Here is a 15619-nt window from a genome sequence, read left to right as displayed (position 1 = left end):
ATTAACCAAGTTGTCCGACATGTCATTGGTCCCTCGACGCTTCGTCCGATTCTTCGGCGCATCGTCCTCTCATGCAGCCTATTGCCCAATCGGCCAGTTGACTCCGCAACTCCGATATTCTTGGCACAATACCCGCTCTTCTTGGCCCGATGCCCGAGTCCACGGCCCGAAGCCTTCTGTCGATACGTCGACCGATCCACCGGCCCGACGTCCAATCTTCTGACATGTTCCTTCGGCACAACATGATTTTCCTGCTTTAATTGTCTCATCCTGATCGAAGCATCCTGCGTCACTCAAAACGCAGATTAAATTATAAACATATATCAAGTAGTTTCATCATCAAAATACGAGATTCAACAGGTGCAACCGCCCAGGCCAGGAGGTAGCACCGCCTAGGCTAAGTCTTTGAGTGAGATTGGGCGGTGCAACCGCCCCAGCCAGGAGGTGGCACCGCCTGGGCTTAGTCTCCGAGCGAGACTAGGCGGTGCAACCTCCCTTGACAGGTGGTAGCACCGCCTGAACTCAGTCTTCGAGCTCTGCCAGGTGGTGCAACCGCCTCAGTCAGGAGGTGCAACCGCCTGAGCTCGGTCTTCGAGCTCTGTCAGGAGGTGCAACCACCCCTGACAGGAGGTAGCACTGCCCAGAGGCTCAGTCTTCGAGCTCTGCCAGGCGGTGCAACCGCTCCAGTCAAGAGGTGCAGCCGCCTGATCCCGAAATTCCGGGAATTGACAGTTTTGAGCTCCAAATTTGAACTGGGTTGGAGCCTATAAATACCCCACCCATTCAGCACTGAAAGGCAGCAATTTAACACCGAAATCTTGATCCTTTTATGTGATTCTTAGAGCTCAAATTTGTTATAAAGGCCAAAAGTTCTTCTTCCTCTGTTCTTCTAAGTTCTGAGTTGTAAAGAGAGGAGAGAAAATTCTGTAAGGAGTGAAATTGTAAAAGGGTTGGCCTTCGCCTATTGAAGGAAGGCCTCTTGTTGACGTCAGTGACCTCGTCGGTGGAGGAAGCCAAAAGTGGAGTAAGTCAAAATTGACCGAACCACTCTAAATCTCGGTTTGCATTTACTTTGAGCATATTATCTTTACTGCAAACCTCCTCTGAAGTTTCCTGCTTTCTGTGCATATACGATCGGGTTTCAAGCCTTTTACTTTCTGAATCAACGTTTAGACGTAAATCTGTTTTTTTCATACAATCATCATATTTCAGATTACGTTTACGTTTTGAGCTCTACCATAACTGCAAACTGCCTTTATACTCTTGCTTAAACTGCATCTTGCCTATCAAGTGATTTACGAATCAGCATTTAGACGTAAATCAGTTTCTTCGTACGAACGTCGTATTTCAGTTTGCGCTTATATTCTAGTTTTCATCATAGCTGCAAACTGCCTTCATAGATTGACTTTAACATCATCTTGCTTAGAATTGGCTTTCACACAGAAATCGTTTTTATCGTTCGAACGCAGTTTAGTTTTAATCGCAGAAAGTTTTCCGCTGCACTAATTCACGCCCCCCCTCTTAGTGCTCTTGATCCTAACAAGGAATACTTGAGAAATGTATTGTTCATACTAAGAGAAAATAAGTTGTATGTAAAGTTCAACAAATGTGAATTTTGGTTGAATGAAGTTGCTTTCTTAGGCCATGTGATTTCAAGGAAGGGCATATCTATTGATCCAAGGAAAGAGCAAGACTCAATGATATTAATGGTCTTCATTCAAGTGCAATCTGATTTTACTCAACAAATTTAGGAAGGACAATTACGAGATCCACATTTAATCTACCTGAGGAATGAAGTAGAAAGGAAATTGAAGCAAAATTTTAAGTTTCAAAGGATGGCCTATTGAGATTTGGAGATAAAGTATGTGTACCAAATGAACCAGATATCAAGAACCAAATCCTAAAGGAAAGTTATCACTTCGAGACTCAAGATCCTGTATGGAGCATGATCTCAAAACCAAGCACTTCACTCGAAGAGAAAAAGATATTTTTATCAAATTTAATTTTGCTATTAGCTAAAGATCTTGGGAATGATGCCAAATAATGTACCCACAGGTAGTTATAGTCTACAGCATGTGTAGTCATAACTATCGCATTTGCACTCTATGAGTTACTTGGCTTTGTCTATGACTTGTATAGATAAAGCTATTTGTAGAAACTTTACACATAATCAATTTACTTTTACTTACCAAAAAAAAGTATATTGGAGCATGATTGATAGTTTGAATCATTTGTTCAATGTGCCTCTCGAATTCTGTAAGAAATTGAGCTTTGGTCGATTTCGCATATTTTAGTTTCATTCCTTTGGAAATTGAGCTTTATATTACAGCTTTGAATTCTTTTTTTTTTTTGGTAAGTAAAAGTAAATTGATTATGTGTAAAGTTTCTACAAATAGCTTTATCTATACAAGTCATAGACAAAGCCAAGTAACTCATAAAGTGCGAATGCGATAGTTATAACTACATGTGGGTACATTGTTTGGCATCATTCCCAAGATCTTTAGCTAATAGTAAAATTAAATTTGATAAAAATATATTTTTCTCTTTGGGTGAAGTGCTTGGTTTTGAGATCATGCTCCATACAGGATCTTGAGTCTCTAATAATCTCTTTCAATAGCTGAGCATTGTTTGTGTGTTGACTTTTAAAGATTCTATTACATCTCTCCTTCCACATCCACCAAATAGCACATCTGAAAGTAACCTTTGCCAGTTGTGTAAGAGGCTCTTTTCTTGAGAAACATTGCATGAGGTCGCCTGGTTCTTGGTGCAAGTTTGGTTGCGGCAATCTATTGAGTTCAAATCGCTAGAGAATCTCCTTCCATATCCATTTTGTATAATCACAAGCAAAATAAAGGTGGTCAACAGTTTCTTCTTGTTGCAAACAAAGGGAGCATCGGTTAACATGATAGATACCTCTTCTTTTCATATTGTCTATTGTAGGTAGTTTATTAAGAAGGGCCTGCCATGTACATAAGGAGTGTCTTTGTGATCCCGATCGATCCCATGTCCAACTGCTTGGGACCTACTTGTTATTTCTTTGCCTAATTTGATTCCATGCAGATGTGGCACTAAATTTGTCATTATCATGAGGCCAAATAAGTATATCTGAAGAGTTGTTCCTGATTGGAATAGCTATGATAGTCGGCCAAAGTGATAACATTTCGGGAGAAATAGGATTAGGGAGACACCAGGTACCGTTAGCAATGAACTCGGAAACCTTCCAATCTTTGGGAGCCCCAAGATCTTTTCGTATTCTATCGCCATATAATTGAAATATACTCTTCCCATTCACCCAAGGATCGTACCACATATTAGTACTAGTTCCAGAAGTGATTGCATAAGCAATAACATTTCGTACCACATATTAGTACTTTTTTTTTTTGGTAAGTAAAAGTAAAATTCATTATGTGTAAAGTTTCTACAAATAGCTTTATCTATACAAGTCATAGACAAAGCCAAGTAACACATAGAGTTCTAATGCGATAGTTATGACTACACATGCTGTAGACTATAACTACCTGTGGGTACATTATTTGGCATCATTCCCAAGATCTTTAGCTAATAGCAAAATTAAATTTGATAAAAATATCTTTTTCTCTTCGGGTGAAGTGCTCGGTTTTGATTTCATGCTCCATACAGGATCTTGAGTCTCTAATATTCTCTTTCAAGAGCTGAGCATTGTTTGTGTGTAGACATTCAAAGATTCTATTACATCTCTCCTTCCACATCCACCAAATAGCACATCTGAAAATAACCTTTGCCAGTTGTGTAAGAGGCCCTTTTCTTGAGAAACATTGCATAAGGTCGCCTAGTTCTTGGTGCAAGTTTGGTTGCGGCAGTCTATTGAGTTCAAATCGCTGGAGAATCTCCTTCCATATCCATTTTGTATAATCACAAGCAAAATAGAGGTGGTCAACAGTTTCTTCTTGTTGCAAACAAAGGGAGCATCGGTTAACATGATAGATACCTCTTCTTTTCATATTGTCTAGTGTAGGTAGTTTATTGAGAAGGGCCTGCCATGTACATAAGGAGTGTCTTTGTGATCCCGGTCGATCCCATGTCCAACTGCTTGGGACCCACTTGTTATTTCTTTGCCTAATTTGATTCCATGCGGATGTGGCACTAAATTTACCATTGTCATGAGGCCAAATAAGTATATCTGAAGAGTTGTTCCTGATTCGAATAGCTATGATAGTCGGCCAAAGTGATAACATTTCAGGAGAAATAGGATTAGGGAGACACCAAGTACCGTTAGCGATGAACTCGGAAACCTTCCAGTCTTTGGGAGCCCCAAGATCTTTTCGTATTCTGTCGCCATATAATTGAAATATACTCTTCCCATTCACCCAAGGATCGTACCACATATTAGTACTAGTTCCAGAAGAGATTGCATACGAAATGTGTTTGATTAGCCAATTCCTTGCCTTTAAAATTCCTTTCCAAGCTGCAGAGTGGTATGTTCTTGTTGAAATTTCCCATATTGATTCCTTTGAAAGATACTTAGCAAAAACCCAATGTGACCATAAGGAACATTTGTTTTTCAAAAGATCCCACAATTGCTGTACCAAACATGCTTGATTCCAATCTCTAGTATTTCTCAAATTTAGCCCCCCTTCATCTTTCGGTTTGCAAATGCTATCCCAATTTACCATATGCATTGCCTTATCATTTGTGCCATTCCAGAAGAAGTTCATTAATAACCGTTCAATATCTTGGAGAAGTCCAGCAGGCAGAAGAAATGCATTACACCAATATATAGAGTAGGAGTGCAATACCGAACGGATGAGTTCGAGTCGTCCTGCTTTTGATAGAAACCTATTTTTCCAAGAAGAAATTCTATTCTTTATTTTTTGCAAGATAGGTTGACAGTGGGTTTTGTGAATGCCTGTGGATATGAGCGGGAGACCCAAATAAGGAACTGGCAAGCTTCCTTCACTAACCCCCAAAGTTTGTGAAATAAAGACCTTATCCTCAACGTAAGGGCTCATATATACTTTACTTTTCGCATGATTTAACTGAAGTCCAGAAACCATACCAAAGTCATTCATAATAGTAGCCAGGTTCTTTACTGAAGTTGGTTCATTTTGGAGAAAGATAAGTAAGTCATCTGCAAATGTTATATGTGATATATGAACAGAACCAGCACTGGGTACCTTAATGCTGCCATTTAAGACTGCGTGTTCCAACATACAGCTAAGTCCTTCCATCGCAATAGTAAAGAGATATGGAGAGAGTGGATCACCTTGTCGGATGCCATTCGTGCTCCCAAAAAAACCAATAGGTGAGCCATTAAAGAGTATCGAAAACTTTGGAGTTTCTAGGCAAGATTGAATCCAATTAATCCATTGCTGTGGGAAGTTCATATCAAGGAGCATCTTATAGATAAATTTCCTATTAACTGAATCAAAGGCTTTCCTTAGATCAGCTTTAATGCAGATTTTTGTCCCTCTTGCTTTTGAATGCAAATCTTTGACCAAGTCATTAGCAAGCAAAATGTTATGATGTATACTTCTCCCTTTGATGAAAGCAGCTTGATTTGGGCTAATGATCTTGTGTAATACCTTTTGCATTTTATTTGCCAATACTTTGGAGATGATCTTGTATATAAAGTTGCATAATGATATGGGTCGATAGTTCTCTAGTGAATCAGCCCCTGCATTCTTCGGAATTAAAGAAATAAAAGTGCAATTCATCTCTCTAAGAATATGACCTGAAGAGAAAAAATGTTGGCAAGCTTTAATCACATCATTTCCAATAATAGACCAAGCAGTTTGGTAAAATTCAGCTGGAAATCCATCTGGACCTGGGCTTTTGTGCTTTGGTGACTTAAAGACAACACCTACAATTTCGTCATCTGTAATTGGGGCATTGAGGATTGAAATAGCTTCCGAATCAAGTTTTCTAGTCGGCTCCACATGAATGTTATTAGGTTTCCCAGCTTGATTGAGTAAGGAATAAAAAAATTGCTCTGTGTGTGCTTTAACCTCATCTAAATTCTCAATAAGATTATCATCTTTGTCTCTGCATTTGCTGATACGGTTAACAGCCCTTCGAGTAGCAATTGAAGCATAGAAAAATTTAGTATTGGAATCCCCTAGTGTAAGCCAATGCTGTCGAGACTTCTGCTTTGCAAAACTTTCCTCCTGTTTTAAGGCTTGCATGAAGTTATTTCTGGCTTCCGTCTCTTTGTAGATAATATTTTCATCATTTGGCTGAAGTTGCAGCTCATGTTGCAATGACATTAGTTCCTTTCTGCAAAATTGAACTCTGGTGGTAATATTGCCAAAGGTATTTGTATTCCACTCCTTTAGTGCTGCTTTACAGGCTTTGAGCTTTTGACATAAGATGTAAGGGGGAGATCCATGCACATTAACATTCCAAGCAGATCTGATAACATCAAGAAATTGAGGATGAGTACTCCACATGTTAAAGAATCTAAACGATTTCTTGCCTCTTGGTGTCGCTTTTTCTGCGTGTATATACATTAAAGAATGGTCAGAAAACAAAGGAGCACCATACTCTAGAAGTGAATCTGGGTAAACTGTTAACCATTCATGATTAATCAAACACCTATCAAGTCGAGCCATTATTTTTCTGTTAGCAGCACCTTGATTACTCCAGGAGAGCTAATTACCCACAGATTTCATATCAAACAAAGCTGCAGTGTCAATGTAATTATTAAAACTTTGAAGCTGACTTTCTGAAAGTTGTCTACCCCCCTCTTTCTCATTTGTGTACCGAACAGTATTAAAGTCTCCAAGAACAATCCAAGGTACATTGAGACAGCCATTTGCAATATTAGTCAGGTCAAACCAAAGAGTATTTCTTTCTTGCATACTATTTGAAGCATATATACCAGTGAAATTGAATTGACAGCAATTTTTTTTATCCTCTACCTTAAGATGAATGAATTGATCAGTAGCAGAAATAAACCAAGCATTAATAGAGTTAGGATGTCATAAGACCCATATTCTACCAAAAGATTCATTTGAGTCATTGGTAAACAGTTCTGTGTCCGGCCATGTTAAATTCTTTTGAGCTTGAACGCGCGATTGTTTAATTTTCGTTTCTACTAGGATAAATAATATCACATGCGGCAGACTTGATTATTCTATTGAGCTCCCGACATTTCTCCGGCTTATTAAGTCCGCGAACATTGCAACATGCTATCTTCATCAGTAATAAAGAAATGAAAAGGTGGTAAGGTATTCATCCTATGACTTTGGATGGACTGTACCATCCTTTTTCTTATCCTTCAGTTTTGTATTTTCCTCCCTCACAATATCCTTACCTTTTATGGCTTTATTCCTATATTTATCCTTCAGTAATGTATTTTCCTCCCTCACAATATTCTGTCTCAACAAATTCCTGTATTTTCCTCCCTCACAATATACCTTGAATCATGTGGTCTTGATTGGCAGGGTTTGTTGAAGCACGATAAGATTGTTGCAGCACAATATCCTGGATAGTACTTGTTGGAGTAGCCTGGCTAGAAAAGTTTGTTGGGGCATGAATTTGTTGAGACAGAATATCCTTTTTGGCGATGTTTGTTGTGGCCTGAGTTTGTTGAGGAAGAATATCCTTGCTGGCGAGATTTGATTGGGCCTGAGTTTGTTGAGTTATTGTGGACGGATCCAATGATTTTGGAAGAGATGAAGTTCCTGACTTATGTTTCTCCTTTCCACTAATACCAAGGGAAATCTCTGTTGTGGGAGGCTCCGACATTATAGGAAGAGATATAGTTTTGGATTTGTCCTTCTGTCCGTGGTGCTGTCCTTGCGAGTCGGAATGCTCAATTCTTCGCCACCATCGGTGCTACTGCCATTAGAGAAGACTCGCTTTGTTGCTGAGGCGCTTGACGTGGTCGATAGACTTTGTGATTTTTTTTTTTTGATAAGTGAAAGTAAATTGATTTTGTGTAATGTTTCTACAAATAGCTTTGTCTATACAAGTTATAGACGAAGCTAGGTAACTCGTAGAGTATTCATGCGGTAGTTATGACTACACATGTTGTAGACTATAACTCTTAACTGTGGCCAACAAATAAAATTTAAAGTCCAAATATGCCAATATTTCCTGTGGGTATAGCTATTACCATCCTTCCCAAGATCTTTAGCTGATAGCAAAATTGAATTTGATAAAAATATATTTTTCTCTTTGGGTTAGGTGCTCCATTTTGAGATCGTTCTCCATACATGATCTTGAGTCTCTAATAATCTCTGTCAAGAGTTGAGCATTGTTTGTGTGTTGACACTCAAAGATTCTATTACATCTCTCCTTCCACATCCACCAAATAGTGCATCTGAAAGTAACCTTTGCCAGTTGTGTGAGAGGCCCTTTTCTTGAGAAACATTGCATGAGATCGCCTAGTTCTTGGTGCAAGTTTGGTTGCGGCAGTCTATTGAGTTCAAATCGCTGGAGAATCTCCTTCCATATCCATTTAGTATAATCACAAGCAAAATAGAGGTGGTCAATAGTTTCTTCTTGTTGCATACAAAGGGAGCATCGGTTAACATGATAGATACCTTTTCTTTTCATATTGTCTATTGTAGGTAGTTTATTGAGAAGGGCCTGCCATGTACATAAGGAATGTCTTTGTGATCCCGGTCGATCCCATGTCCAACTGCTTGGGACCCACTTGTTATTTCTTTGCCTAATTTGATTCCATGCGGATGTGGCACTAAATTTGCCATTGTCATGAGGCCAAATAAGTATATCTGAAGAGTTGTTCCTGATTGGAATAGCTATAATAGTCGGCCAAAGTGATAACATTTCGGGAGAAATAGGATTAGGGAGACACCAGGTACCGTTAGCAATGAACTCAGAAACCTTCCAATCTTTGGGAGCCCCAAGATCTTTTCGTATTCTGTCACCATATAATTGAAATATACTCTTCCCATTCACCCAAGGATCATGCCACATATTAGTACTAGTTCCAGAAGAGATTGCATAGGAAATGTGTTTGATTAGCCAATTCGTTGCCTTTAAAATTCCTTTCCAAGCTGCAGAGTGGTATGTTCTTGTTGAAATTTCCTAGATTGATTCCTTTGAAAGATACCTAGGAGAAACCCAATGTGACCATAAGGAACATTTGTTTTGCAAAAGATCCCACAATTGCTGTACCAGATTTGTTTTGGAGTTTGCTGACAAGCTCCATTTGCATGACCAAAAGATAAGCAATGCTGACATCGTTGTGGCTTCCAGGAATATGAGACATGTACCTTCCGAGTGTTCCCATCAAGATCACGATAGAAAACCTCATTTGGAAGATCTTCATCGGAAGAAACCAGTACACATGCTCGTGCAAATGCTAATCTCGTCTGAGCAGCTGTTGCTTTGTCGATGTAGAGTGGTTGTCCAAGAGTGCTGCATAACTTTGCAATAAAACGTCGACTCCAAAGATGTAGAGGAAGACCTTGAAAGGATACCCATAGTGGAATAGACTGTAGGCTATCTAGCTCCAAACGGACATTAGGAGACCAACGTCGTAGAATCATTGGATGACCGCGAATAGTCCAGAATCCTTCGAGGACCTGTTGTAAATCTTCTTCAGAGTATAGCTTGCAGACAAAGAATCCGTTCTCCAGCATATGAAGATCAAATGACGATATTCCCCATCGAGTTTTGATAAATGAGGATAGTGGAAAATAAGATGTTTTGAGACCTACCACATAGTACAGCATCGAAGTAGGTCGCGCTCTAGATCGCGGCAGCCTGCCCTCATTTCTAGTGACCCTAGGCCTTGGACTAGCCTCTTCAAGGCTCCGGTTGGAAGTCCGGATCTAAGCTTGGAATTCTTTACTCCAAAAGTTCAAGCTGATAAGATGATTGCTGTATACGAGACTGCTGATTCAGCAGAGATTATTGAGACATGGACTTGTATAGATAAATCTATTTGTAGAAACTTTACACATAATCAATTTACTTTTACTTACCAAAAAAAAAATCTTTAGGAATTTGGGATTTTATTTTTTATTATTCCACTGTGTATGTGATATCGCTCTCAAGATTTTCCAACACAATGGTCATTAAGGAGTCCCGGATGTAATCCAAAATTATGGTCATGAGATGTTGATTTTGTCACCAAAAAATGATAATTAGTTAACAAATGTCAGGAAGCTCAAAGATAACAACTGCATAATCTTAAAGATAACCTTTGCATGAGGTTAGAGAGAAAGCATATTGACTTGGAAACATCAATTATAGCAAGCAACCAGAAGGTTTAGTGATAGGGACATATGTGTCATCATACACTCCTCGACAAATACTATGAGAAAACCGATGAGTGGGAACTTTCAATAGTTGAAAGACTGAATAAAGAATGGATGAAGGGAGAAATAAAGTCCCACCTCTAGTGCATCCATGCTTGTGCAAAACATGTGATGCAATGCATAAGGTCAATCATCTAGTAAAAAAAGCATTAGCTTGAACTCGATAGAAACGTGATAGGCATCCTAGAGACTCTAGGTTGGAGGCCTTCTTTTTTAAGTCGAAGTTGAAGGACTTCGCACTAGGTGATAAAGCCACACCACACGATGTATTTGCCTTCTCTTGAGGGGGTGGCATTAGGTGATAGAGCTACACCACACGATGTAGAGCCACACCACTTGAAGCTTCCATTGTCTTTTATTTTTGTAAGTAAAAGTAAATTGATTATGTGTAAAGTTTCTACAAATAGCTTTATCTATACAAGTCATAGACAAAGCCAAGTAACTCATAAAGTGCGAATGCGATAGTTATAACTACATGTGGGTACATTGTTTGGCATCATTCCCAAGATCTTTAGCTAATAGCAAAATTAAATTTGATAAAAATATCTTTTTCTCTTCGGGTGAAGTGCTCGGTTTTGAGATCATGCTCCATACAGGATCTTGAGTCTCTAATAATCTCTTTCAATAGCTGAGCATTGTTTGTGTGTTGACCTTCAAAGATTATATTACATCTCTCCTTCCACCAAATAGTGCATCTGAAAGTAACATTTGCCAGTTGTGTAAGAGGCTCTTTTCTTGAGAAACATTGCATAAGGTCGCCTAGTTCTTGGTGTTAGGATCGAGAGCACTAAGAGGGGGGGGGTGAATTAGTGCAGCGGAAATCTTACAGCGATTAAAAACCAAAAGCTGCGTTCGTTCAAAAACTGTTATGATGCAAAAGCAAATTCTCAGTTTGTATCTAAGTGCAGTTTGCGTCTAAGCGCAGATTGCGTCTAAGCGCAGTTTTGCGTCTAAGCGCAGGTTACGTCTAAACTCAGATTTACGTCTAAACGCTGTTTTATGTCTAAACGCAGATTTACGTCTAAACGCAGATTTACGTCTAAACGCAGACTTACGTCTAAACGCAGTTTTACGTCTAAACGCAGATTTACGTCTAAACTCAGATTTACGTCTTAAACTCAGATTTACGTCTAAACGCAGATTTACGTCTAAACGCAGTTTTACGTCTAGACGCAGATTTATGTCTAAACTTTGCAACTTGTTTGTATACTCGCAGAAGGCAGTATGCAGTTGGAATCAAGACGTAAACGTGAACTGAGATCTGATGATTGAGCAAGGAAAGCCGATTTACGTCTGAATGCAGTTTTACGTCTAAATGCTGAAACTCGTTCGTAAAATCGTAGAGGAAAGTTTGTAGTTATCAATAGGATCAAAATGTAAGTATAAACTGCAAAGAAGCTCGTTCGTAAAAGCACGGAAGACAGTTCTGCAGAATCAAACGTAAACGTAAACAGTAACGTATGAAAATACGAATTTACGTCTGAATGCCGATTCGGAAGAACAGCACTTAGAACTTGTTCGTGAAAGCGCAGAGAGCAGTAGTAAAGAGGGAGGTTTGCAGTAATGATAAAGTGCTCGAAAATAAACGCAAACCAGAGATTTAGAGTGGTTCGGTCAGCCTTGACCTACTCCACTTTTGGCTTCCTCCACCGACGAGGTTGCCGACGTCAACTAGGTGCCTTCCTTCAATGGGCGAAGGCCAAACTGCCCTTTTACAATTTCTCTCCTTTTGACAGGCTCAGGAGACAACCTTTACAGACCTTTCTCTCCTCACTTTACAACTGAAAACTTGAAGAACAGAAGGAGGAGACTTAAAGGCTTTACAACACTTTTGAGCTCTTAGAATCACAGAAAAGATCAAGATTTCGGTGTAGGTCTGTATCTTTTCAGTGCTGAATGGGTGGGGTATTTATAGGCCCCAACCCAATTCCAAATTCGAGCTCAAAACGATCAAATCGATCAAATCCCAGAATTCTGGGATCAGGCGGTTGCACCTCTTGACTGGAGAGGTGGCACCGCCTGGCAGAGCTCGAAGACTGAGCTCAGGCGATTGCTTCTCTCTGCCAGAGCTCGAAGACTGAGCTCGATGGTTCCATCACCTGGCAGAGCTCGAAGACTGAGCTTGGTGGTTGCATCACCTGGCAGAGCTCGAAACTGAGCTCGGTGGTTGCATCACCTGGCAGAGCTCGAAACTGAGCTCAGGCTGATGCACCTCTCTGCCAGAGCTCGAAGACTGAGCTTGGTGATTGCATCACCTGGCAGAGCTCGAGACTGAGCTCAGGCTGATGCACCTCTCTGCCAGAGCTCGAAGACTGAGCTCGATGGTTGCATCGCCTGGCAGAGCTCGAAACTTGAGCTCTGGCTGTGCAACCTCTTGGCAGAGGAGGTTGCACCGCCCAGTCTAGCTCGAAGACTGAGCTCTGGGCGGTTGCACCTCTCGGCTGGGGCGGTTGCACCTCCCAGCCTCGCAGCCCTGGCGGTTGCACCTCCTGGCTGGGGCGGTTGCACCTCCCAACCCCACAGCCCAGGCGGTTGCACCTCCTGGCTGGGGCGGTTGCACCTCCTGGTGCAATCAGGGTCCGAATGGTTCACTCCATTCGGCCCAATTTGAATCTTTTCAGGGGCCCAATTGCCCCAAGATTAAGCTAATGGGATCACCTCCCATTTTCATGCTTAATCATCATGCTAACTACGATTAACTCTAAGACAACTTCTGCAGCTTTGCTCCGATGCGTCAATCGCTTCTTCCGGCGAGTTTCCGACCAACTTCCGTCGATCATCCGATAACCCTCGGTGATCCTTCTGCGGACATCCGGCATACTCCTGGACTTTGCGACGATCCACTTGGCGAGTTCTGACGAGCTTCGCTTGGCAAGCTTCTGGACTTCTCGGATCTGTTCTCGCTGAACCTCCGACGACCGTCCGAACTTCCGTCGAACTCTCGAACTCCCAACGTGATCATGATCTTGACTCCGGCGCAACACCTGCTGCTTGTCTTACTCTCATCGTAGTTAATCCTGCACACTTATCTCAACACATAGATTAGATAACAAATGACAATTGACTTCATCATCAAAATCCGAGATTCAACAATCTCCCCCTTTTTGATGATGACAATCAATTGATAAAGGAGTTGTCCTTAACTCCCCCTATCTATATGCCATAGTTGAGATAAGTCAACCTTGAATTCAGTACCTAAGAATTCAAGTGACGTATTGATAAGTTAGATCAGTTAAACTTATCAATGCTCCCATCATGATGCCCATCATGATGTATCTCTTCAAGAATGATGTCAAGGCATGACATACATTATCAAGTTTGTATGATAGTGTTTGTAACTATTCATCATGTAATAATATAAAGCTACGAAGGACTTTTTACATGATGCACACATTTGAGATTTTCTAGCAAGTTTGCATTTACTATAGAATATCAAATCAAGATATGATGCAAACTATAGCACATGTTCACATATCTCTTGGTGATGCAAGGATGGCATAACATTGTTTATAGCATCACTCAAGTATTTGCAACTATGACATAGACATGATTATGACAATTCAGCTATGACAGTTTATCAATTCATATATTTCTCCCCCTTTGTCATCAACAAAAAGCATGATAGCATTATTAAGCATATAAAGGAAGTCATGACACATATAACTCTTTATTGTTTGTTGCTTGACGGAGGAAAGTCATTTTTCAAGGAGTTTTCATAAGAGTGTACAGGAACATCCCATTTTTAGCATACAAACCGAAAAATGAACTTCTTACATGCATAAGTTAGAAATATTTGTCACATAATTTGCAACATGTTATTTGATCAAGCGTTGTCAAGGCATGTAAGAGTAATAACATCCGAAAAATAATTTTAACTAGTTTAAGTATTCGGACACATCAACATTCCTAATTCTCTTCTTATGTAATCAAATTGTTCTTCACATAGGGGTTTTGTGAAGATATCAGCTAGTTGATGTTTGGTATCAATAAACTCTATGGTTACATCATGATTAGTGACATGATCTCGTATAAAGTGATGTCTAATATCAATGTGTTTGATTCTTGAGTGTTAAGCTTTTGATGTAGTAACACAATTATTTCAAGTGCAGTATTCTATCATATTGCATAACAAGATTTTTATTTCAGCAAGTGTAGCATTGTATCATATTGCATAGCAAGATTTTTATTTCAGCAAGTGTAGCATTGTATCATATTGCATAGCAAGATTTTTATTTCAGCAAGTGTAGCATTGTATCATATTGCATAGCAAGATTTTTATTTCAGCAAGTGTAGCATTGTATCATATTGCATAGCAAGATTTTTATCTCAGCAAGTGTAGCATTGCATCACATGGTAAGATATCAGCTCGTACGATGCAAATTTTTGTTTGATATCTTGATACATAGCAATCATATTAGTAATAGCAACCATATCAATGTCATACTGCTGACTTATCAACTTACATTGGTATGTTGCTTCATATTTTTCAAGGCATAGGCTTTTAAACCTTTTTAGTTTCAGTGCAAAAACCGAGATAAACAACAAGAGATGTTTGCAAATATGCTTACACAAACAAAGATAACCTTATCAGGGTAACATATGTACAGCATATCAGGTAACCATAAAGACAAAGTCCTTCATGAATAACATAAGGAGTTTACAACATGTCATATCAAAAACATCAGATGTTTATACAGGCTTATTCATGAGGTGGAAGATTAAAGTGCCTAAGTAAAGAGTCAAATTGTCGATGGATTTGCTGCAGCTCGGTTAGGATTTGATCTTGTCGAAGTTCAAGCCGTTCTTGTCTTTGTTCAAATTAGTCCATCCGAATCCCGATATCTTCGATGGATGATGTGTGAGTTTGCTCAACCGGATGTGTTTCCTCAAAGGGACAGATCGGAGGAGAGTGGGTACTCCTAAAGACTGGGGTTTCCGGCTTTGGTTCAGGTTCAGGTTCAGGCTGAGGGAGATCAGATCTTCTAGGCATTCTAACCCAGTTACCGTTTCTATAGTGACATCTTAGTCGGTGAAGTAGATTTTTGTTTATTATGCTGAATCTATCTGATTTCATTACTTCTTCTTCTAGTGGTATTTGAATGTCGTAAGCTTTCATTATTCTAGTAATTATTCCACCATATGGGAGCATCATATCTTTCGTAGATAATTCCAACATGTTTTGTTGGATCAGATAGCCAAGACAAATGTCACGTCCTTTCATGATTAGGTACATAATTCCTAATTCCAATTGACTCACTTCATCATGATGGTATTGTTTAGGAAGAATTATACTAGTCATGATATGATGAAGTATCTTAGTGTTAAAGGGCAATAGATGTTCACAACTT

This window comes from Musa acuminata, chromosome BXJ1-7, assembly GCF_036884655.1.
Source record: "Musa acuminata AAA Group cultivar baxijiao chromosome BXJ1-7, Cavendish_Baxijiao_AAA, whole genome shotgun sequence".
NCBI lineage: Eukaryota > Viridiplantae > Streptophyta > Magnoliopsida > Zingiberales > Musaceae > Musa > Musa acuminata.
Note: the sequence above shows the minus strand (reverse complement) of the source record.